Source organism: Lissotriton helveticus, chromosome 7 (genome assembly GCF_964261635.1).
Source record: "Lissotriton helveticus chromosome 7, aLisHel1.1, whole genome shotgun sequence".
Classification (NCBI taxonomy): Eukaryota; Metazoa; Chordata; class Amphibia; order Caudata; family Salamandridae; genus Lissotriton; species Lissotriton helveticus.
Window position 1 is genome coordinate 562,781,998 of NC_136068.1, and position 25,462 is coordinate 562,807,459.

General features: G+C 47.1%; 1 protein-coding gene across 2 annotated transcripts in view; it reads left to right on the plus strand.

Moving 5' to 3' along the window:
- The window catches only part of LOC144768747 (uncharacterized), a 221,637-nt gene that overhangs the window by 82,105 nt on the left and 114,070 nt on the right, over window positions 1-25,462 (plus strand). The window lies entirely within an intron of this gene.

The following is a 25,462-nucleotide window of genomic DNA, read 5'->3' on the forward strand; positions in this document are numbered from 1 at the left end:
AATGATTTCGCTGTTTCCGGCTTCAGGGCCCATATACTTTCAATTCACACTATTCATTGACCAGGCGACTTCACGGGCTGCTACCAATTGTGTGTGTTCCCTACTGTTATTACTCAGTGTACCCGACTTACCATCCACCGACACGGGTACCTATGACTTCAATGGATCAGGGGCCTAGCTGTAAAAGGAAAGGCAGCAAATGCAATTTCAAATGACATTCAATACTGTTGTAAATGACCACGGACAACTGGAAGTTTTAAAATGTTTATCTAAAGTTCGTTTTCTTCTAACATGAGACTTACAAGAATAAGGCAATCAATAACCAAGAAAATGAAAAGTACATAACTATAGAGAAATAAAGTCAGGGTAATCATTTAAATGCAATAATGAGATGCAAAGGAAATATGCTATGCATTCAAGGCAAGAATTCTTTAGAAAATCTAAGTAAGGCCGTTCTAGACCATATCAGAAAATGACAAACTGCAATGCAAAATATGATTTCTAAAAGGTAGGGTAACATGGGAACATATCAAGAAAATTATGCAAATGACTTTACGTTTCAAATAGTTTGCGGCAAAAGCATGGAAAAATCAACATATGCAAATGTGTCTCTTTATTTAAGCAAAAGACAGAAATATAGAAAGGTACAAGTTTAAAGAACTTAGAGCAGTATTTACCTAGACTGGTGTGGAAACCAAACCCTGGCCCCGGGTCAGTTAAGGACAGGAAACCCTCAAGGAAGGATACCCCTCAAAGGACAGCAGGTGCAGAATGGACACCCCGGACAGGACAGGATACCCTCAGATTAGGAATCAGGACAGGACCTCAGGACAGGACAGCAAACCCTCAGGACAGGACCGCTCAGGACAGGACCGCAACCGCAGTTTGGAAGCAACGCCTGCGCTCCACCCTCTCTGCAGCTATCGATCAAGACCCCGATTGGGTCAGCAAACTCCCAGCAAAGTGCTTCGCCAGCACTTTAAGGTTCAGTAGAACCTTAGTCTAATGGTCAATTTCGGACAGAGTGCTCCGCAGCGCTCTGTATCTTCAGTCACCTATTGAGTACGATGGGTCAGTGACAGGTCAGCTAAACCAGACAAGTCGGACAAATTCCCTAGGTGAACCCAGGGTAGATATACTCTTTTGGGTCAGTGTACCACCCCCCAAATGTTGCAAAGTGTCAGAATCCCCAATTTCGATTGGTCCTAAGGTAGGATTTGGGTAACACACCAATCATAACAGTCTATTTAGATGCTACATTTACATATTTGGGTACCGCCTAGCGAGATTGGGGTTCCCATGAGAAACTGTGCAGAAATACGAGTGACAATTAACATTGTTGCCGAGCTAGGACAATTGGCTCCGTTTTCCTGGGTTTTTCAGGTCAGTTCTCAGGAGCATCTTGCCCATCACTGCCAGCTGGCTAAGTTCCATCAGCCAAAGTTGTCAGGTCCCTGGAAAGGCGATCATGCGCAGAAGGGACCTCCAAGATGGCTCTCGGTACAGACAGACCCCCATTCCCCGCGGTACATGAAAAGTAAGCGAGAACAAATTAATACATAGAAATAACGTTATGAAAACACATCACAGGGTTTGTACTTTCAACTTATCACTAAGAAATATACTTATGCAGTCTAAATGTTAGCTACATATATACATACACAAGAGCAGTGGCACGAGCAGTACCACGTTGTAGGCAAAGCTATGAATTACGCATGCGCATAAATTTCCCTCCACTTCTGCAGACCCGTCAGGACACGTGAGTGCGGCTGACGCATGCGCAGTAACTAAATACAAGCGGCGGCCATATTTTACGGACACGGATTAAAATCATTAGGAATACACATAGGCAAGCTTCTTAATCCTTATTCAAACTTAATATAAACGTTAGTAAGACGTACACTTATTACCTTGTTACACATAGACGAGGTTCATGACTTCGGCAAGGTCGCAAAATATGCGAAGCTTTGCTTCATCAATCCCCTCTTTGATGATATTTACTATCATCACAAAATAAATGGAACCAGATGCCAACTTTTCTTTCACACTTTATACAGTTCTATCTCTTCTAGCAATCGCTCCAGTTTTTCTCGTTCAGTTTTGGTAGGGTGAGAATTCTTCACCTTTTTATAGATCTGATTATTCACTTCTTCTAATTCGAGCTCATCCACACTTCGTTTCACCCCTCTTGCATTCACTTCATGTTTTCTGGTGCGCTTGCGGCATTTGCAACAGACAAATATGAAAAATAGGATGAGACCTATAATTCCAATTGGCATCAGTACTTTGAGCAACAAGCCTTTACCTATACTAGCGAACCAATGGCCTACATTTGAGAGACCATCTACCAGTCTCTTCCAGGCACTATCAACCTCGAGTGGTCTGAGTTCCTTTGCCAAATTAGTAATGTTTTTCACATATCTTTTGAGCTGTACACTTTTATCCGGAATATAAGTGCAACAATGTTGCGCCTTCAACATCCGGCAGACTCCGCCCTCTTTCGCTAATAACGTATCAAGAGCAAGTCGATTCTGCAAAACCATTGATCTGATCGCAACCATTTCGGTGTTGACCAGCAGAAATCCATGAGCTGTCTCAGTAGACAATACATCCACTATAGTGGACAATTTACAAATTCTGTGAGTGTTCAGAACCACTCCCACTCCAGGTATCAGTGCACTGAAAATACTACCCATAATTTCACCTATACTTTCTCTTTTACTACGCACTAAGCCATTAGTATTTTCACTGCTTCTAGCAACTCCATTCACATGGTATATTTTCGGGAAGACAATGCCAAAATAGCAGCTTCCATACCAGTGATCCGGCAATTTGAAATAAGCCTTGTCCCCACAAATATAATAAATTCCAGGAAACACAGGCTCTGACCCATTTTTGAAACCCCAACCTCCAATTACCTTGTAATTATGTTCGCATTCACTGGAACCAATGAAAATGTTATTATAATAGCTAGTCTTCTCGCGGTGAAGACATAGCTTGCCTTTCTTTTCAAAATCCAGCAACAGAGCAGGACCCGCCCCACCAGTTGAGGTGCCTTCCATGTTCTCTGCCCATCTTGGCTTTTTCTGACTTTCGTCATTAGCCTTCTTTTGTATTTTAATTCTCCTTTTCTCTGCCATGTTCAGGAACATCTTTTCCTGCTCACGCAAAGAACAAGTCAAGTTATCTCTGTGTGCGTCCGCTATGTCAATGTTCCCTATAGTCAGAAAGTAGTCTCCCATGTATCGTATCACGTCACTTTTGGTATGTACAGGATTCAAGTTCCCACGTATAGGAAGCTCAGAAAAGATCACGTCATTGTTAGAGTAATAGTACTGTAACGGTCCTCTTTTGTAAAATAAACTAGCTAAAATGCTACAAGAAATTCCATATGTCAATGGCAAGTGATGGTATGTCACGCCTTCAGCTACAGAGGTAGGTAGCTTCATGCAGACATAGCAATCTTCAATTTCCATAGTCTCTACATAATGTATTAACAAGTTTGCGAAAAAATTTAAGTGTGTCTTATTCTTAATTCCGTGATAATGTAGTCCTCCCTCATCTGATGCTTCTAAGTCTTGTTTTGTTTGTCTCAGTGCTCTTTCATGTCTTGCTACACTCTGTGTTGTCAGCTCCTCATTGTCAGTATTTACAATTTCAGTAGGGACAATATTAGTATCTTTACTTACAGCAAAGGGTATAAAGATTGTTAGTCCTATCCAAACTAATATCAGGACAACTACACTACAGACACATACCTTGCAGCATGTTTTGCAACAGCTGCGACTAGGTCTACCACTCACGTTTGAATCAGACATTTTTGGGCTCAGAAGAAGTTTCTCAACCCCTCTTTGTGACTTTACACGAGTATCTTACTTTGTGCAAATTCACGGTGGCTCTTCTTCTTCGTCAGAGTACTCAGGGACGGGCTCTCCGTCGCTTACGTCAGTTATATCAAGATCTTCAAGTTCTTCCAACACAAGTGTCCATTCAGGTGACTTGTACTTTTTGTTTTGCCTTTTTATTCGATCACTCCTTCTGTTGGAAGTATCTTCTTGTTGTTTAGCTATGCGTGCACTTCTCCTTTCTTCTGCACGTTTTTCTTCTACTGTTTTTATCCTTAGTCTTAACTTCTTTACGAATCTGGGCTCAAGATGCTTTCTTTTCTTAAGTCTTTTAGTTGGTACTTGGACTTCGTTTCCTTCTCTGGCCCTTTTGTTCTCATTTACTGTTGGTAATTCTGTTTCAGTTTCTTCTTCTTCTATCTGACTAATACCAGGGCTCGCATCGATTTCTTCTGCCTGGTTACTAATCTGGCCTTGTTCAGGTAAATTATGTGTTTGCTCTTCAAGTGTCTCTGATTCTGTTTCCTGAACACGTTCTTCTAATTCTATCTGATCCTGTTCAAGCACTTCGATCTCTGGACTTTCTTCTGCTCGAACTATTACACTATGTCTAGTCTGTCCCTTCCCGATATCAGGAGTCAGTGGAGGAGTATCAAACACTTGTTCTGTATCCTGCACTTGTTCAGTATCGGGCACTTGTTCAGTCTTATTCACTTGTTCTGTATCAATCACGTGCTCTGTCCCTGTCTGACCTTCTCCTTCCTCAGTTTTGATGTGAATCTCAAGATTCTGAGGTTCTTCGCCTGTGCCTTGCTTTTCCTCACTAGTCCACTCTCTACCTTCCTGTAGTCGCTCCCTTGTTCGAATAGGGTCTTCAGTGAGATCAATCAATGGAATCCACTCTTCTGGCCATATACTTGGCAGCTCGTCTTCAGCTACTTCTGGCTCAGCTTCTTGGACCCCTTCAGCAGGCTGGACTCTTGGTAGTTCGTCATCAACTATCCTTGGGCCAACATCTGCTGATTCTGCAGCTCGACTGGTACTGGGCTGTACGTCATCAGCTACTTCCGGTCTGGCTCCTGCAGAGTCCTCTGCTGGACGTCCTTCTGCTTCAGGCACCTCGTCTGGTGGTACCTTCTGGGTGTGGCTGGCGTGTACCCAGCGTGGAACTCCTGCACACTTTACTGCTGTGGTGGTTACCAAGATCACCTGACGTTTTTCTCCCCACCTTGGCTCCAGGCAGCTCTTCCGAGTATGCTTCTTTATCTTCACCCAGTCCCCTGGGACCAGTTTGTGGAGAGGAGTCGTTGGATTGAGGATGGCGTCTTCTCCGATCTGGCGAGAGATAGAGCGCACTTGGTCACCCAATCTCTTGCAGTATTCAAGCACCAAATCATCAGTAATACTCAACAGTTTGCTTCCTGGTACCCATGCTTGTCTCATCACTCTTCCCATAATGATTTCATGGGGACTTAGGCCTGTCTTGCGATCAGGAATACTTCTGAGGCCCATCAGGACCAGGGGCAGGGCCTTCACCCAGGTCAATTTAGTTGCATCACACAGTTTTGCTAGTCTGTTCTTGATAGTTCCATTTATTTGTTCCACTACTCCAGAAGCCTCTGGACGGTAGGCACAGTGAAGCTTTTGTGAAATTCCAAAGGCCTTACAGAGTTCGTCGATCACTTCATTATGAAAATGTGAGCCTTGATCTGATTCAATAGTGACTGGAACCCCGAACCTAGGTATCAGTTCTTTTAATAAACACTTAGCTACTGTTTTGGCGTCATTTTGGGGAGTAGGGAAAGCTTCCACCCACTTTGAAAATAAACAGACCATGACAAGGACATATCGTTTCCCTTCACAACGGGGCATGGTGATGAAATCAACCTGTATCCTTACAAAGGGACCCCCGGACCTCCCAATTTTTCCCAGTTCCACTACAGTCTTCTTCCCTGGGTTCATCTTTTGACATGTCAGGCACCGCTGGCAGAGGGACTCTGCTACTTTTCTGAACTTTTTACTGTACCAAGTCTGTTGGAACACTAGAATTATGGCGTCCCTACCAATGTGTGATCCTTCATGTATCAACCTCGCCATTGTGCTAAGTAGGTGTCTAGGTAACACAGGCATACCAGTTGGACCTATAATGACACCATCCACACGTCTTGGTCGACACCCATCTTCCTTCCACTTCTCTCTTTCTTGCCAAGGTGCCGCCTGCTGCCACTCTTTCACTTCATCCCATGTCGGCACTTCTTCAAACACCTGAAGTTGGCAGCTGGTTCCTGGCCCCCCTCGTTTTGGATTTACGATATACCGATCTCTTGCGCACCATTGGGCCACTCGATCAGCATAATCGTTTCCCAGTGATACCTTGTTCATGCTCTTCTTATGAGCAGCACATTTTACCACTGCCAGTTTCTTTGGTAACTGGATTGCCTCTAAAAGGTCCTGAACCACCTTTCCATTTCGAATAGGGGTACCTGATGAAGTCAGGAACTCCCTCTGTAGCCACAATTGGCCAAAGTCATGCACGACCCCATAACAGTACTGACTGTCAGTATACACTGTTATGCGTAGGTTCTTCCCAATTTGGCAAGCTTTTATCATAGCAATCAATTCGGCTACTTGTGCAGACTTGATGTGATATAGATAACCTGCTTCCTCAATTTTCTCTAGGGACACTACCGCATAGGCAGCACTCAGGCCTCCTTGTTCATGCCTTAGACATGAACCATCTACAAATAGTTCTTTATCATGCACAGGCAATGGCGTTTCTTTTATGTCTGGGCGTGGCTTGGTATTGAATTCTGTTAGATCAATACAATCATGTTCATCATCCACCCCCCCTTCCATATCCTTTGGGTCGGGGAGTAAGGTGGCGGGGTTCAGAATACTGCACCTAACAATGTTTACATTTGCAGCACCCACAAGAATCCTCTCATATTTAGTCAGCCGACTAGGGGTGAGATACTGAGTTTTTGTTCTTGTCAACAAAATTACCACTCCATGTGGGACATACACAGTTACCGGATGTCCCATGACAATTGACTCACTCTGTTCTAAACTGGCACAGGTAGCAGCTACTGCTTTCAGACAACCTGGTAATCCAGCAGCCACTGGATCTAAAGTGGCAGAGAAATATGCCACAGGCCTTCTGGTTGTGCCATGTTCTTGAGTTAGGACAGACAACGCGCAATTATCGCGAGTGTCACAGAATAGGGCAAATTCTTTGGAATAGTCTGGCATTCCCAATGCAGGGGCTGTACACAGACAATTTCGCAGTTTGGTGAAGGCTGTTAAGCTTTCTACATCCCATTCTACAATCTCGGGTGTTCCTCTCTTGTCATTTTTATCAAGGGCCTGGCTAGGACTGCAAATCCCAGAATCCACTGCCTGCAGTATCCTATCACACCCAGGAACATTCTGATCTCCTTTTGAGTACGGGGTAACTGCATCTTTTGAATTATCCTCACTCTTTCCGATGTCACTTTTCTGACACCTTTTTCTATCTGGTGCCCCAGATATTTCACCGATTTTGCACAAAACTGTAACTTGTCAGGGGACACTTTATGTCCCTTTTCACACAGGTGATTCAGTAGGGCAATGGTGTCAATCACACAATCCTTATGACTTTTAGACGCCACCAAGAGGTCGTCTATATATTGCACTAAGACAGAGTTCCCAGGTAGGACTAAAGTTTCCAAACATTTTTTCAAGATCTGATTAAAGATAGAGGGGCTCTCTGTATACCCTTGAGGGACCCGGTTCCAGCAATACACGTGACCTTCGAAGGCAAATGAGAAAAGAAATTTGCTATCTGGATGCAAGGGAATGGAAAAGAATGCATGACACAGGTCTATCACAGTGAACCACTCAGCATCCCAGGGAATCTGATACAGAATCACTGCTGGGTTCGGGACAATAGGGCAACAGGGAACTACTATTTTGTTGACTTTTCGTAGATCCTGTACTACTCTGTACTTGCCACTAGGCTTCTTGATGCCCATAATCGGAGAGTTGCATGGGCTACTCATTACCTCCTGTATGATGTTTCCTTCTAACAATTTCTGTATTTCCACAGCAACACCAGCTTTCACTTCGGCATTCATTCTGTAGGGTTTAGTATTGGGGTATACTGCATTGTCCTTAATGGCTATCTGTATGGGGTCCACATTTTTCATTAACCCTACATCTTTCCCAGTAAAGTCCCACACCTCTGGCTTCACTGCTTCTTGGAGTTCTTTGGGTAAATCCTCCATGGTCATTCGTTTAATTTCCGAGTCAGGGCGGACTAACATTAATTTATAAATGCCGTCTTCATCTGGGGTCTGAATTTCAACACCCTTTGGTGTGCAAAAGATGGTACAGTTCATTTTGCACAGCAAATCACGTCCCAGTAAGTTCACTGGACTGGTGTCGCAAACGACAAATCTATGCATTTCCTTAAAGTTTCCAATTGCTATTTCCATGGGCTTGGTAACAGGAGTACTAATCAATTGATTAGATACCCCCACTACTTGGATGGCTTCTCCCGAGAGGGGTAGGTTTGGAACGTCCACTGTTCTCACAGTAGAACGGGTAGCGCCAGTGTCCAACAGAAAGGTGACATCATTCCCGTCAACCTTTCCTTCAATGTATGGTCCGGACTGGTCTACCGGCAAGGAGGCGCCAAGTACGCACTCCTCGTCCTCCCCTCTCAGGCCCCGTCAGTACTGGTCATCACAAAGGAAGGTATCATTTAAAAGATACTGCGAAGTTGCTGCATTTCTGTTCTCATTGCTTTCCCAGACTTCTATCTCATCTCCCTCTGCCTGTTTTCCCCTGTATACTTGCTTTGGTGCTCGGGGCACCTGAACTGTTTTTACCTGTGGTTGAGTCTTTCTTGGTCTCTCTTTCTGCGTCTGTGGAGTTAAATCAGGAGGTTTGGCGTTATCTTCGGGCAAGTAAGGACACTCGTTACGCCAGTGTCCAATTTCGCCGCACTGATGGCAGGGAAATTTCTTCATAGCCTCTTCCCTGCTCATTTTGGGCCGGGGCTTGCCTCCTCCCCCTCCCCCAGGACCTTCGTTCTTAGCATTTTTGACCATGTTACTCAACTGCTTTTCCTGCTGTTCTGCGAGCTTCACCTGAGCCCACATCACTTTCTCCTTCAGAGCCTTTTTCTTTTCTGCCATCTCGTCCTCGCAGTACTTTGCGTACCGCAGGACCTCCTCTACCTTTTTGGAGTGCCAACAGATTTTGTTATCTTTTATCCACTGACAAATTTCAGGTCTCAAACCGTTTACAAACCTGTAAATAAAGTGCGTCATATCCTTCATCTCGATGTTATCTATACCACTGTATGTTTTAAACACCTGCAACAGCCTTTCATAATAGGAGTGCACTGTCTCCTCTCTTTCCTGCGTTGTTCTATCTATCCTGGTCCAATCAGTTTCCTTAGCTGGCACCTTTAGTTTCAGATGCTGAATTACTTGTTCATACTTTCTCATGACTTCCTTCGAAGGTTCCCCTGTTTCTTTATCTCTGGTATACTCCTCACTGGGCCAGGCTATGGCTATTTTACACTCGGTCCATAGATCGACCGGGACCACAATGTCGAAAAACCCATCCAGGTCTTTCCACAGGCATTTCTGCACCTTTACGAACCTTTCCACTTGCCGGTACCATTCAACCGGCTTCTCGCGCAATTTCGGAAAATCGTTAGTAAAGGACACAATATCCTGTCTGGACCATGGAACGTGCACATACCTCCCACCTGGTACTTCCCGCATGGGGCATAACGTTTCGGGCTTGTCTACTTCTCTCAGAGGGAACTCAGGGGTAGCTTGTCTTGATCGGGCCTCATCTTTCTTACGTGCCCACCTCGTTTTCCACCTTTCCACGTCTCCCCATTTTTGCAAAACTGCAAGCAACTCTTTAATCTGCAACTTCCTCCCGGACACATTCAAGTTCTCCAAATTCTTGTCTGAGAACTCAGCTCGGTATGGTTTCTGCAAGGGCTTCGATCTGGATATATCTATCCCCATACTAGCTGCGGTGTCGGTCAGTTTTTCGTGGAGGACCCTAGTACTCCGGGTAAGGCTTTTACACATAAACATCAACTCTTCCTCGGAATAAGTATTCAATCTGTCTAATCCCACATTTCCTGCCATTAATTCTTCTATTTCTACTCTCAGTTTGTAGAGGTCTAAAGGTTTCGTTTGCGGAGCCTGTTTTTCTAACTCACGACTCCAATTTTCAATTTCTTCCGGCGTTACCAAAGAGACACTCCTGGTACCCGTTGCTGATTCTAATTTAATTTCTTTTGTATCAAGAGGATTATGCCTCTTCTGCACTCCCTTCCCTGTTTGTTTGTTTGGCAGGTCCAAGAACACAACTTCGGACTCGCACTCACTGGACTGGTCGTCTATCAGTAGGGGCTCTTGCCTCGGCGGGGCCGTTATCGGGTTCATAACTGGAGGGTTCGGACCTCCTTGACTATTCCCGTACAATGGAACCACGGGTCCGATTGTTACCGGAATAGTCAAAGCTTCAGGACTGGTATTTAACTGGGAGATCTTCTGAATTATTTCTGACCTCTGTCTAGCTATGGCCTCTTGCTCCCTTTCATCTAATACTCTTCCTAAGGTTCGGTCAGGTATCATCTGTGGGGTTAGGTGAGGCGTAAAACTCGGGGCAGTAGGATGCGTTTCACTTGGCCCCCCACCATAATTTGGTTTCGGGAACAAAGTTCCTGTACCAAATGACCTGCTCTCTTCCCCATATGGAGGCTGCAAAAAGGGTACTCCTGAACCTACTGGCTTTTCTTCGTTCTCATAAAGAGGTCTGGGGTAAAAGAGCTTTTCACGGGAATATTTTTCCTCCGGGTTCACGGGCATACTGGGATATATATTTCGTACTTCCGGGGGCTCGGGCTTCTCAAAATAGGGCAATACCTGGCCCCTTCCCCCCCTACCTAGGGATCTGTCCTCCTCCTTAATAGATGGACGCTGGAGATTCTCTCCTGCACTGGAAGGTCGGGCTCCTTCATTATAAGGGGGCGGACTTCTCGTAAAGATGTCATCTAACAATTCATCGTCTGACTCCCCAAGGCCCCCCCAATGCTTACTCTTTTCTGTCCTTTTCTCTCCCCCAGAAGGGTTTCCTGCTGACATCATGGGAAACAGACCCTGAACAATCATGCTCTGCCTCCACTGTTTCATCCTCTTATCCCTGGTCTCTTGTTTCAGCCTGGGGTACCACTTAGTCAGACCTTTGTCCATTCGGGGTTTCTCTCTTTCAAAAGCCTCAATCTCCCATTCCTCTAATGCCTCATACTGCGTTAGTCTCGGTCTGGGATGCAATTCATTCATTCGGGTTCTCAAATTAACTAAAATTCTGCCATTAAAAGTACCGTCTAACGGAAAAGCCAATACTCCGTCATCTTTTGTGTACTTTACCCAATTCTCCAACCACACACAGGTGTTGTACCCTCGGTCAAACATCATGAATGAGGCAGCAGTATTCGGTGGCGGGATAGTAGCGCCCTCTCTAGACTTAATCGGTTTGTCCGTTTTGAAGTAATTCTTTACCCTACTTACAAGGGACATCTTTCTCTTAGCTCCGTACATGATATCGTATCTATTAGCTTTCCACTGATCCCTCTCGAACCCTTGGTTTCTTGGATCGGGTCTAGTCTCTGGACTATAGGAATGCCACATACGTTTTCTACGCTTAACTCTGTTTACAAAATCACCTCCAAATCAGAACGCGTCTTGCAATTCCGTGCAACCAATGAGGTGCGCGCGTTCAAATAATTTCGACCAATGGGTGCGCGGCCCCTTCGTGAGACAGTTCTCACTCCTCGGCGCTTCACCCCTCCTTTACAATTCCAGCCCCGCTACCCGCCCGCTGCTTCTACCAATCCCAGCGCGGCACGGAGTGACGTCAGAGACGCTTCGCGGCTGACTCCCTCCCTTCACAAGGTAACGGAAACTTTCTTTCTTTCTAAAGTGCTCAGTGCTCGGTTATTTTACAACAAATACACATTCGCCACAGTGCTCAAGTGTCTAGACAGAAAAGATTTCTTTTACTGCAAGTAAACTACTTCCATTTACTTTTCACGCGCTGCGGGCAGATCTCTTCCGCCTACCCTTCACTCTAGCATCGGTGAACCTGTTATTCCCCTAAACTCATCCACTTCTTTCCGGGATATATCCGAGTCTAAGGTTTCCCAGCGGACCCCTCTGCTTTCACCCAAGCTCCGAGGAACCTGCTACTCTTCCGATGTGACCCTTACTAGGTTACGCCACTATGGGAATTTTGCCAATGAACCTCGTTACTGACATTTATTCACACACGTATTCAGAAAAACCCTAGTTAGTGCTTCCCGGTTATCCTAACCTGCACCTAACTTTCCTTAAGCCTGTGACCTCAGGACAATGGATTCTATTCACCACTTGCCCTTTCAATTCCCCGGGGAGTTCGGACAACAAGAAACAATACGGTTTACAAATGCATGGATTAATACATATAACAATATAAGAACAAGAATAATAACAATACAACAATTCATGAATTTCAGCAGCGTATTCACAAGAGAGTGATCGGTTCCCTCGCAACAGCCGCTCTTATAGCAGCATTAATGTACTAGCAGCTTCCGACTTAACTAGTCTAACTAGTTCTACCTAACCTTTAGCTAGTCCCTAACCATCCTCTGCTACCAGAAAACTGAGAGAGCGCGCGAGGTCACCCAGCCAATGATTTCGCCGTTTCCGGCTTCAGGGCCCATATACTTTCAATTCACACTATTCATTGACCAGGCGACTTCACGGGCTGCTACCAATTGTGTGTGTTCCCTACTGTTATTACTCAGTGTACCCGACTTACCATCCACCGACACGGGTACCTATGACTTCAAAGGATCAGGGGCCTAGCTGTAAAAGGAAAGGCAGCAAATGCAATTTCAAATGACATTCAATACTGTTGTAAATGACCACGGACAACTGGAAGTTTTAAAATGTTTATCTAAAGTTCGTTTTCTTCTAACATGAGACTTACAAGAATAAGGCAATCAATAACCAAGAAAATGAAAAGTACATAACTATAGAGAAATAAAGTCAGGGTAATCATTTAAATGCAATAATGAGATGCAAAGGAAATATGCTATGCATTCAAGGCAAGAATTCTTTAGAAAATCTAAGTAAGGCCGTTCTAGACCATATCAGAAAATGACAAACTGCAATGCAAAATATGATTTCTAAAAGGTAGGGTAACATGGGAACATATCAAGAAAATTATGCAAATGACTTTACGTTTCAAATAGTTTGCGGCAAAAGCATGGAAAAATCAACATATGCAAATGTGTCTCTTTATTTAAGCAAAAGACAGAAATATAGAAAGGTGCAAGTTTAAAGAACTTAGAGCAGTATTTACCTAGACTGGTGTGGAAACCAAACCCTGGCCACGGGTCAGTTAAGGACAGGAAACCCTCAAGGAAGGATACCCCTCAAAGGACAGCAGGTGCAGAATGGACACCCCGGACAGGACAGGATACCCTCAGATTAGGAATCAGGACAGGACCTCAGGACAGGACAGCAAACCCTCAGGACAGGACCGCTCAGGACAGGACCGCACCCGCAGTTTGGAAGCAACGCCTGCGCTCCACCCTCTCTGCAGCTATCGATCAAGACCCCGATTGGGTCAGCGAACTCCCAGCAAAGTGCTTCGCCAGCACTTTAAGGTTCAGTAGAACCTTAGTCTAATGGTCAATTTCGGACAGAGTGCTCCGCAGCGCTCTGTATCTTCAGTCACCTATTGAGTACGATGGGTCAGTGACAGGTCAGCTAAACCAGACAAGTCGGACAAATTCCCTAGGTGAACCCAGGGTAGATATACTCTTTTGGGTCAGTGTACCACCCCCCAAATGTTGCAAAGTGTCAGAATCCCCAATTTCGATTGGTCCTAAGGTAGGATTTGGGTAACACACCAATCATAACAGTCTATTTAGATGCTACATTTACATATTTGGGTACCGCCTAGCGAGATTGGGGTTCCCATGAGAAACTGTGCAGAAATACGAGTGACAATTAACATTGTTGCCGAGCTAGGACAATTGGCTCCGTTTTCCTGGGTTTTTCAGGTCAGTTCTCAGGAGCATCTTGCCCATCACTGCCAGCTGGCTAAGTTCCATCAGCCAAAGTTGTCAGGTCCCTGGAAAGGCGATCATGCGCAGAAGGGACCTCCAAGATGGCTCTCGTTACAGACAGACCCCCATTCCCCGCGGTACATGAAAAGTAAGCGAGAACAAATTAATACATAGAAATAACGTTATGAAAACACATCACAGGGTTTGTACTTTCAACTTATCACTAAGAAATATACTTATGCAGTCTAAATGTTAGCTACATATATACATACACAAGAGCAGTGGCACGAGCAGTACCACGTTGTAGGCAAAGCTATGAATTACGCATGCGCATAAATTTCCCTCCACTTCTGCAGACCCGTCAGGACACGTGAGTGTGGCTGACGCATGCGCAGTAACTAAATACAAGCGGCGGCCATATTTTACGGACACGGATTAAAATCATTAGGAATACACATAGGCAAGCTTCTTAATCCTTATTCAAACTTAATATAAACGTTAGTAAGACGTACACTTATTACCTTGTTACACATAGACGAGGTTCATGACTTCGGCAAGGTCGCAAAATATGCGAAGCTTTGCTTCATCACCGCGAGGGGCACCGAGACATCGCACCATACTGCCACTGTTCATACCAGAGCGCAGGTTAATCGCCATGAGAGGTGTAGACTATACTATAAAACAACGCTTCCAGCACTGCCCGCAAGAGCGATCTTACCAAACGAGTCATCGAGCATAGGCGAGTGGTTATCGTTATCCCGCGTGGATCTGGAATGGTCCTCTAGGCAGCTACAGCACGGTACTGAGCAACAGCCCTCTAGCGGGTAGATGACAGGCACGTCGCTGCTGACCTGGGTTCGGAGGTGAGAGTTGGAAGGAAGCTGGAAGCCCACGGACCCTCGAGACTCTCCGCGGGGATAACTACCAGGAGTGCTACCACAGCGGCGTCAATCAAGACCGTCAGGCAGACAACGCAGCTGAGACGTACCAGGCCTCCTGAAACGATCGAAATGGGGAAATTGGACAAACAACAGCCGAAAATCTCCTTTGAGAACAAAAAAACATCGAAAGGTACAGACCAAGCGTCGGAAGGGGACGGATCGGTGACTGCGGATTCTACGTCCACCATGGAAAAGATTTTGCTGTCCATACAAGCTAATGTACAAGACATTAATGGGAAATTAGACAGTCTTACTTGCAGGATGGACGGGATGTCGGGCAAACTCGAGAAACACGACGAAAGACTAGATGAAGCCGAATCAAGAATATCAGCAGTGGAGGACGAATCACATGCCACGACTAGCAAATGTACCGGTATGGAACGGGTCCTGGAGGTGATTAAGGCACGTGAGGAGGATTTGGAAGCCCGCTCCAGACGTAATAATGTACGCATAGCCGGCCTACCGGAGACCACCAACACGGGCAAAATGGAGATATATGTGGAACAGCTGTGCAGAGACATTTTTGGAGCAGAGGCCCTATCCCACATCTTTATAGTTGAAAGGGCCCACAGATCATTGGCGCCCAAGCCCAAAACTGGAGCGACACCACGGCCGATTGTACCGAGAATACTCAACTACCGCGATAGGGACACGATACTGCGCCTGGCGCGCGAGAAAGGCAAGATCACACATCAAGGAAACACTCTGGAGTTCTACCCAGACCATACCATGGCGGTCCAACAGGCGAGGAAAGAATATGCGTCTGTGAAAACCAAACTAAGGGAATTGAACGTAGGATACTCCATGCTTTATCCGGCGAGACTGCGAGTGACATGGAAGGACAAGGTGGTGATACTACAGTCCCCGAAAGCAGCTCAGGATTTTGTTAAAAAAATGATACAGCAAAACAAACAACGCGCACGAGAGGAGCAACGCACGGACTCTGATGTAGAGGAGTGAGTTTGAAGGGGGTATGAACCAGACTTGTGGTAAGACGTTCCTTTCTTTCTTTTGATATCACAAAGGTGCCATCTGCATAGCACATGCAGGACGCAAACTTGTGCATTAATAGTGCGTGTGCAGGTGATCTAATCAGACATTGGGAGCGACAAGTGTGACATTACATACACGAGGGCACTCTACCCTTTCCAGGCCCTAGTACTTTCAATTTACGGATCTATCTGTGCGAATTACATGCAAGGTTTGGCAGGGAATATTGCGGCTCCTCGTGAGGAGCATCACTGCGAAGAGGGTCTAAGATGGTGCACGAACAATCATTACGTTGCTTGGCTGAGTGGAGAGTACGGACCCGGTCGCTCACAGGGGTACATGCTACATGGGAGGGTACCGAAGAGGTGGTCAACTGCTGGCATGTCTCATAAGATGTTGGCCGAGGGTCGGCGGGTGGACGTGGAACGGACACAGATAACTTGCATGGAAGTATTATGTCATTGTGAGTCGTCTGCACCCAGGCATATGGGTGTAGAGTTGTGCCCCAGGCGGACCTCCAAAAGGGTACCCCACCAAAGTTGTTCATATAGTACGGTTAATTGTATGAGTTAAAAATGGGTCAATGGCTTCGGCAGAATTGGGTTGCTGGAGTGGGTGGGGGAGGTGGGCAGGGGGGGTTTGTTAATGTTTTGAGACTGAAACTGATTATGCAAGTGCATTTATGGAATGTTGGTGGGGTGGAGTCTGAGGTGACTCAACTAACCTGCGCGAGGGAATCGAGATACTGTCTTGTGAAAATTAGACTCCAGTTGGCAGGAATGAAAATTCGCTTTGATATATGGCGCGGATAACAGGAGGCAAAAGTAGAGATCATATTAACCTCTTAACATGGAATGTGAGGGGGCTAACTCAACCTAAAAAAATAAGACAGGTGTTCGCGTACTTGAAGAGATGGGAGGTAGATATAGCGGTAATACAGGAAACACATATTGCACCTCACACACGTACTCTGATTGGTGACAGGTGGGCGGAATCCACATACTTGGCTAGCTACTCCTCATACTCGAGGGGTGTGATCACACTGATACGGAAAGGGGTGAACTTTGCGGTTAATAGGGTAATATGTGACTCGGGTGGCAGGTATGTTATTGTGTCAGGCACGCTACGTGGTCACAAAATAACATTACTTAATGTATATGGTCCCAACACGGACACCCCGGATTTCTACCAGGAATTGTGGACACATCTTCAGTCACTAACAACAACACACATAATCTGTGGGGGGGACTGGAATGTGACAGTGTTGGAGGGGGTAGACCGCTCCCCAAATTCAATGGAGCCACATAAGCAGGCCAGGGTTAAACTTTCACACATGATTTCAGATCTATCACTGACAGACATATGGAGGCACAAGTTCCCAGAGGTTCCGGGAGCAACACACATTTCTGCAGCTCATAACAGCTGGTCGCGCTTGGACTACTGGCTGGGCTCAGATACCATTGCACTGTGGACACAGGATATTAAGGTCTTGCCAAGGACGCTATCGGATCACAACCCTGTGATGCTGACACTGGTGCTACCGAACTACACTACACCTCCCTTTCACTGGAGATTCAACTCACGCGCACTCACGGACACGATCTATGCAACCACTATTCACAAGGCAATCAAGGAATACTTCCTAATAAACGAACCTACGGTGGACGACCCGGGTCTTTTATGGGAGGCATTCAAGGCCACAATCCGGGGTATAAGCATGAGCACTACGATCGGCATCTTAAAAGATATCCGACGGCAAATTACACGCTGTGAAACACGAATGAGGGAACTAGAGCAAGCTTATGACACCACACGTGACATCACACATCTAGGCGAGTTGAGGACTTTACACTCTGAACATCAGTCATTTGTAGAGGATGAGATCAAATACCTAGATAGGAAAATATCTGCCAGATCGTTTGGGGAGGGTGGCAGGCCGGGCAGTAGATTGGCGGCCAAAATCTGTGATGGTAAGGGACACAGCCCTGTGCTACGTATTAAGGCGAAAGATGGCACGATACACACACAGGCTACGGACATTTTAGACTGCTTTGCTACAGAATACGGGGAACTATACAACTCGAGACCGACAGCCTCCAGAGAGGACACATTCACCTACCTAGAAAATGTGGCAATAGGATGGCTCTCAGATGGGCAGAGGGAAATGTTAGCATCACCCATATCGGTTGAGGAAGTGACAGACATAATAAAATCGCTACCAAACGGAAAAGCGCCGGGCCCTGACGGGTTCACCAATGAATTCTACAAACATTATGTTGATATCATTGCACCACACATGGTAGACATGTTTGGCGCAGCGTTCGAACACTCAGTACTCCCTCCAACATTGCGTGAAGCTGCTATAATAGCGCTCCTAAAACCTGGTAAGGACTCGGAGATCTGTGAGTCTTATAGACCACTTTCACTTATCAATACTGACTCAAAAATACTAGCGAAGTTGTTAGCTATACGGCTGAAACCACTTATGACACGACTGGTCTTACCGGACCAATCTGGATTCATACCTACACGGTCTACGGCCCACAACACTAGATCATTGTTTGCATTATCCCACTATCTTCAACCATCGACCAAAGCTGTGGCGGTCATGTTAGATGCCGCTAAGGCTTTTGACTCCATCGAATGGGACTATTTAATCACGGTGTTGCTTAGGATGGGATTCCCCAAGCGGTTCGTGCAATGGGTCACACTCATATACACTAATCCGAGGGCAAGGGTACGCATTAATGGGTATGTCTCGGAAGCATTTAATATTCAGCGTGGCACTAGGCAGGGGTGCCCACTCTCTCCACTGCTATTTGCGCTGGCACTGGAACCCCTAGCTTGTGTAATACGGCAGAATTACAAGGCCTCGGCCTTACAGTTCCCATCCAGACCATTGCATATATCATTGTATGCGGACTACATGCTTCTGTATATACGCGACCCTGACACTCATTTAAACCCAATAATGCGTGAGTATATAAAATTCGGCGGCCACTCAGGTTTGACTATAAATTGGTCCAAGTCCTCCATCATACCTTTAACGGAAACGACAACCTCGCAAGCAACAGACTACCCTTTGGAGTGGCAGTCAGACCCGGTGCGGTATCTGGGGGTGTTATACCACAGAGATCCTGAAGTAGTGATTAGATCGAACTATGGTACGGCTATATTCAGACTGGAGGATAAAGTAACACGCTGGATACAGCTGCCTTTGTCATTAGCGGATAGAATAGCGATCGTAAAGATGAATGTCCTGCCTAAACTACTGTACCTCTTCAATAATATCCCTATTGAACCGCCAACTGCAATCTTCCGCAGCATTAAGTCCCTGATTTTACGACTGATCTGGGCGGGAAAACAAGCACGAGTGCCCTTACAAACACTCACACTACCATATAACAGAGGGGGCTTCGGGGTGCCGGATTTTCTGCTGTATTATCTATGCGCTCAAGCACAATACGCGGCATACTGGTTCCACGAAATACCATACTTAACGCACACAGCCATTGAGGAAGGAGATGCTGCACCCATACCACTATCGTCAATGCTTTCACACACTCGCCAACCTCTACATAAGCAGGATATCAATACGATTGACACCACCGTTAAAGCTTGGAAGAAATTGGCCAGATTAGCACGCAAAGAGCCATTATACTCGCCAGCGATGCCTCTTCCTCATCATCAGGCGCTCTCTGTCACGGGGGAGAAAGTAGGAATGTCACTACTGCGACAAGTAGGCATCGAAAAAATGGGGGACATGTTCCATGAGGGCAAGTTTCTGAATGCAGTAGACTTGAATTATATTAAGAATAAAACTTTGCTGTTTCTATTTACACACTACCGGCTGCAACGCGCTATGCAAGCCTTTTTCCCGACATTTCCGGAGGAACCGGAAAGCCTGCAGTCACTACAAATGGTCATCACCTCGCAAGATACCTCACATTTAGTGTCTAGACTGTACGCCACAGCACAAGCCGAGATGCCAGAGGCTGGTATCAGGGCTAAGGAGAGGTGGGATGAGGCACTAGAGACCTCACTAACGGAAGAGGAGTGGCAACAAACATGCGCACTAACACAGATCCTCACACCTAACGGTAATTTACGAATTATCCACTACAAGTTTATACATCAAGCATACTACACACCGGAGCGTATGTATAAATTTGGCCTTCAAGATAATGACAGGTGTAAGCGATGTAATGCGGGGGGAGCAGGTTTCACACATCTGGCTTGGTGTTGCACAGCGGTACACTCTTACTGGCAGGAGGTAACTACTGAACTATCTACCATGTTACAGGTCGAGATAGACTGTACAATTAGAGTTTGCTTGCTGGGAGTGCTCCCACACCTAAGGGCTACAAAACGTAAATTCTGTGCGATAGCGCTGTTATTAGCCAAGAGGCAGATTGCACAATGCTGGCACAGCAGGCAGACACCCAAAACGAGCAGGTGGCTACTGGATATGACACGTTGCAGGGATAAACTACAGACTTATGAGGAGGAGTTACCTATCAGGGCTAGGCCCAAAGATTTCTGGTGCTATCTCACAGAATATCTAAAGTCACGGAACACAGAAGAAGAGGGTTCACCATGAAATGATTTTGAAGGTGGAAATCAGTACGGCATCGGGTCACGTGGGGTCCGGTCTGCCGACACCTGAATGCATATTGTTATTATATAAGACGGAATGTAGAAGTCTCAATTTGGCTATATTGATACTGTGGTAAGTTCTGAATCCACGACTGTCATGTTACTGTTTGTATCGAAAAGTTAAGACCTTAATATTGGCAAAATTGTATAAATGGTCTATATACACGAAGCTGGAAATGTTTGTATAATACTTACATAACGTGAATATGAAGAATTAGCAGCCGGCCCCAGGGTTGTAGGCACGGAGCTGTGTATAACTAACAACTTACAATAAAGGTCTTTTATAAAAAAATAAAAAAATAAAAAAAACAATTGTTTAAACAGTCCCGCCCATCTCCACTTATTGTTGGTTATCAGTCATAAACGGTATTGTACACAGCCTCGTAGCCCACATCCCGTAGGCAGGGCGGCGACATCCAGGAATCCACATAAAGACCAGGTGGCAATACCATATCCACAATAATTATTTGACAGCAATACAGTCAGGCTCTGTTTAAAAGGTCTGCTTTTCTCCCCTACCTACCCAACCCCTAACCCCAACAAAGAACTCGCTACCCCCGGTCAGAAGAAGGAGCAATGAACAGGTCCCAAATCCTCCACCCCACCTATCGGGACCTCGCCAGCGAGCCCTTCCTCCTACTACTAATTCCAGACTCACTCGGCTGTTAATGTCAACCTTCGGTGACGGCTTACCATCCCTCCCTTACCCACCCACCCCCTGGTGTGTCGCTGGTGTGAGCCAAATTCAGGATGTAATCACGTCAATCAGGAGCCTATGGGACAACATTCATATAATCATCATCACCCGGAATTCCCCGTTAGCCCTCCCCCTCCCCGTCCACCTCCCGTGATCGGTACTCATGCAGGGCCACAACTAGGCCTTCCCACATCCTCGCTGCCTCCAAACCCTTTTCATTATCTGTGCGGGTGGCCTGTCGAAGCCTGACCATACTCTCACTTCTAGCCCATTTTTCCAACTCCGCTGCCCACCGCCTGCTGGACGGGCCCTCCGATGACTTCCAGTGCCAGGTGATCTCTCTCTGAGCTAAAATAAGGCCTAGGTCTATGAATTTACTGGTGATCTTCGTTTTTTTCGTGTGCGGGAACCACAGGAGCAAGCAGACCGCCTTATCAAAAGTCAGCTGTCTATCCGTCACTTCTGTCAGTAGTTCCCCAACTTCTATCCAATACAAGCCCAGCCTCGGACAATCCCACAGCATGTGATCCAGTTCCGCCCCTGCTAGGAAGCACCTCGGACACACCGCCCCCTGCACATGGAAATGCCTTTGTATCTTGCCAGGTGTTAAGTAGGCCCTATGTAGCACAAAGTAGTGTACTTGTTGGAAGCGGGCATTCCTACAACCCTTCCATGCCCTCCTCAGGATGTGTCCCCATGTAGCATCCGGTATGGGTTTCCCCACGCTCTCCTCCCACTTCATTTTTAACGCCGTCAGGGGGGTCAGGCCTTCATGAAGCATTCGGGAATGCAGACACGTCACCGCTTTAAACGTCCCCGCTGACATCACCACATATTGGCTCGCCATCGTGGTCGTTGGCTCCAGGAGCCCCACCCTCCAATGTTTTTTAAGCGCCGTGGTCACCGCCATATGCAATAAGAAACTCCCAGCCGGGATTCCAAACTGGTCCTGTACCGCTTGGAATGGAAGCATCTCGCCGTCAGCGTACAGGTCACCTACCATGTGAAGCCCCATCTCTTCCCATTCCATGAGGGGCGACCAGTCCCCTCCATGTGGTAATGCCGTCAGCATGCCCAGAGGAATTTCCGGGGCATATGGATGCACCACTCCTGCTCGTTTTTGACTCCTATTCCAGCACAACCTCAAAGTTTTTTCCTCTAGTGTCAGGCCTCCCACATCAAGGCGTTGTTGCAGGACAATATAAGACAATACATGCCTCTGTATCCCGGTTCCCCGGCGCAGGTCAGGGCCCCTGAACTCCCTAGCCACGTGTTGCGTAAGGATCTGCAGCTGCGCCGCCAAATAATACAATTCGAAATCCGGCACTGCCATTCCCCCAGCAGACTTTGGCCGAAGGAGGGTGTCCAACGCCACCCTTCTCCTGCCGCTCCCCCAGATGAACCCGATAGTAAGGGTTCTAGATCCTTAAAGAACCGGGGTGGAACCCACACCGGCAACGTCCTGAAATAATACAGAAGGCGCGGTAAAGCCACCATCTTGAGCAGTGCTACCCTGCCGACCACGGACAACGGGAGTGTGGCCCAAAAAGCCACCGAGCCCCTCAGGGCTCTAATGCAGCGTCCAATGTTGCCCTCCAATAGGTCTTCATCTCTATGGTAGATCCTCACTCCTAGGTAGATAAAGCATGATCCTTCCCAAATCACATCTGCAGGCAGTGGCGGCTGGGGCGTGTCTGCCCTCAGTGGGAAAACACAAGTTTTGCGCCAGTTCACTCTGAGGCCCGACACAGCTCCAAATGCATCCAGCAAACCCACTGCACTGTTCAATGCCCCCGCCGCATCCTCCAGGAACATCAAGATATCATCCGCATAAAGCGAGATATAATGATGCTCTCCTCGACAGGCAATCCCCCCAAACTCCGCTCCCGTCCGAGCGAGAATCGCCAAGGGCTCGATCGCCAGGACGAACAACAGAGGCGACAGGGAGCATCCCTGACGCGTGCCCCTCTGTACTGGATATGCAGCCGATATCACTGAACCTAGCCGCACCCTAGCAGTGGCCGAGGTGTAACGAACCCTCGTCCAGCGCCGAAACTTGTCGCCCATGCCGAACCGCTCCAGCACGACATCCAGATAAGCCCATTCCAGGCTATCGAATGCCTTCTCTATATCAATAGATAACACTGCTGGCCAGTCATCCGGCTCCAAATCACTCCTCAAGACGCGTATCAAACGGCGGATATTGGTCGAAGTATTCCGGGTGGGGATAAAACCGGCCTGGTCTTCGTGAATCAGCGTCGTCATATATGGAAGCAATCTGGTAGCCAAGATTCGGCTCAATATTTTATAATCCACCGTCAACATGGACAGCGGTCTGTACGCAGTCACGTCTGTGCTATCCTTACCAGGCTTCAGCAGGGGCACTACCAAAGCTTCCCGCATAGAACCGGGCAAGCTGCCTCGTTCCAGAGCTTCATTATAGACTATGAGCAGCCGGGGTGCCAGAACATCTACATATTCGGCATAAAACTCTATGGGGAAGCCATCCATCCCCGGGGTCTTCTTCCTCGCCATCTTTTTAATAGCCCCCCTAATCTCAGCCAGCGTAATCGCAGCGCCCAGGGTCTTAGCGTCTTCTTCCTCTAGCTGCGGAAACCGAATATCCGCCAGGTAGCCCTCTATTTCCTCAGCTCCCACCTCCAATCGACTCCGGTACAGGGTCTCATAATACTCCTTAAAGCGCGTAAGAATCGCCATCTGGGAATAGACCGTGTCCCCCAATGCCGTCCTCATGCTCAAAATCGAACACCCCCTCTGTTCCGGGTTCGCCAGCCGTGCCAGCAGCGTTCCCACTTTGTCCCCTTCACTGTGGACCCTAGCCGTATACCGCTTATAGTCATAGCAGCGTAACCTTTCAGTTTCCGTCGCTACCAACTCTTTAGCCACCATGAGCTGCGCCTGCGCCGCACCCTGCTCTGGTCTCTGCCGTTCCAATGTCCTCAAGTCATCCTCCGCCCTCATGACCTCCTCTAAGATCACTTTCCTGACCCCGCAATGCTTACCAATACACAGGCCTCTCGCTACCACTTTAAATGCATCCCATTCAAGACCTCTAGTTGAGGCCGACCCCTCATTAACTGCAAAGTACGTCTCCACTCCCTCTAGCACCTCAGTCCTAAACACCTGATCCTCCAGTGTGTCCGGATTCAATCGGCAATTGGGAATAGCTGTCTTCGCTTGTTGCCATCGGAGGGAGAGCAACTGGGGGTTATGATCGGAAATGGTCCTAGCCAGGTATTCAGTACTGGACGCCAGGTTAGCGATAACAGGATCACACAGGATCGTGTCAATCCGGACATGCAGTTCATGTAGCGCTGAAAAGTAGGAATAATCCCTGTCATCAGGGTGCTGTGCTCGCCATACATCTATCAGCCCCCATTCAGTCTGCCATTCTGCTCTCCGCCGCGCCACCCTGCGCACCAGAGATTCAGCCAGTGGTGGATGGGACCTGTCCAAGGTGGTATCAGTAATGGAATTAAAATCGCCTCCCAGTATCACAGGACCCGTTAAATAATGCGCTAGTGCGCCCGACATGGCATCAAAAAATCAAGGCTGTTCCACATTTGGAGCGTAAACGCTACAAAGCACCACGTCTCTGCCACACAACCTTCCTCGCACTCCGACATATCTGCCCTCCGGATCAATTATTTGAGTCGTAACCTGAAATGGAGTCCCTGCTCTCACCCAAATCAACACCCCCCTTGCATACGCCGAGTACGTTGTACCAAAGACCTGCCCCCTCCAGCGTCGCTGCAGTGCCACGCATTCCAATTTGGTAAGATGGGTCTCCTGGAGCATTGCTATCTGAATCCCGCGTCTCACCAAATAAGCATGTACCTTATAGCGTCTGGACATAGTATGCAATCCCCGGACATTCCAAGTGATGCACTTCAGTTCAGGTAAAGTCCCCATTGCTATCCCCCCTCAACTCCACCTCCATCATGTCTCTCCAGCCCACACCAGCCACAATTGTACCTACCCTCCCAACACGCCACAAAAATGCCAACGCCCACACCCCCAGAACAGGAACCAATAGTCGCGCTTCAGTCCCCATCCAAGCCTCAATAAGCATTTAAACAAATCTATCCTGCGGTAGCCACCACAGGGTGCCTTAAGGGCAATAGGAACGTGGCAACGCGCCGATAGGCGGCAGCTCTCGCCCCCGCCCCCCGCTCCATGATCC